We start from the raw sequence: 1,282 nt of genomic DNA on the forward strand, positions 1-1,282 counted from the left end.
ATTAAAATGACATTAATTCTTTCCTATCTCTACTGGAAATACCTCACCTGGCACATGCTAAGATTGGACTGTTTTTTTTCACAACTGCTTCATAGTGGTGTCTCAGTATGATTCTGTGGTTGACTTGATACACCCAGCACTTTCTCTTCCTAATTTACAGCAGGAATTCTTTATATTAATCCCTAAGCATATGTCCTTGTATTTTTGTTTTATTACATTTAATTAAATTTGTAATACTCCATTTCTGAAGGACAACCAACTCTTGCCATCATTCCTACCCTTCTCTTCAGTGATGATGCCTTCTATCTTTGTGCCGTTCTCAAATTGGCTGATGAGTAGGTGATTATCAGATGAAAGTCCTTAAGTTGCTTATTAGTTGATCATTAAGGACTGGTTACTGAAATCACATGCTCTCTGATTGCTTGAGTTTTTAATATGAGACCCATAAGTAAAAATTCTTCTGATAGAATTGGTAAGAATGAACAAAAAGCTAGGCTTGTGAGAAGAAGGACGACCACTCTCACAGAAGTGGGCTTACAGAAACGTGAAACGTAAGTGGGCTTACAGAAACAGAAATGTGGTGGGATTCATCCCACGACTGGGCAGTTAGCATTAGGGGCTATAGGCTCTACAGGCGGGATAGAGAAGGAAGGAAGGGAGGGGGTGTGGAGCTCTATGTCAAAGAGCAATACACATCCTCTGCTAGCAAAATGGGTTGGAGGAGGGACAAGCTGAAGTGCTCTGGGTCAAGATACAAGGGGGTTGTGGGGAGAGGGATTTAATGATGGGGGTCTACTACAGACCCCCCAACCAAGGGGAGGAGCTGGACCGGGAATTTTCAGGCCAGCTTGCAGAGGCACTTAAGGCAAGGGATGTAGTTGTCATGGGTGATCTAAATTATCTGGACATCTGCTGGGAGGAGCAGTCAGCCAGGTCGGACCGTTCCAGGAGGTTCCTGGCAGAGATACAGGACCTCCACTTAACCCAGGAGGTGCCCAGTCCCACCAGAGGAAATGCCCTGTTGGACCTGGTCCTGGCCACAGGCGATGATCTGGTAAGGGGGCTCCAGGTCCTTGACCACCTGGGTGACAGAGATCATCGCTTGCTGGAATTCATCATCCAGCGCAGGGTGTCAAGGGCCTGCAGCAAGGCGGTAGCCCTAGACTTCAAGAGGGCCAACTTCAACAAGTTGAGGAGATTGGTGGGAGAGGCGCTGGGGTTCTCGAGGGCAGGGGAACTCAGTGCACAAGATGAGTGGTCGTTCCTTAAGGAGACGATACTC

Source organism: Alligator sinensis, unplaced genomic scaffold, assembly GCF_000455745.1.
Source record: "Alligator sinensis unplaced genomic scaffold, ASM45574v1 scaffold77_2, whole genome shotgun sequence".
Taxonomy (NCBI): domain Eukaryota; kingdom Metazoa; phylum Chordata; order Crocodylia; family Alligatoridae; genus Alligator; species Alligator sinensis.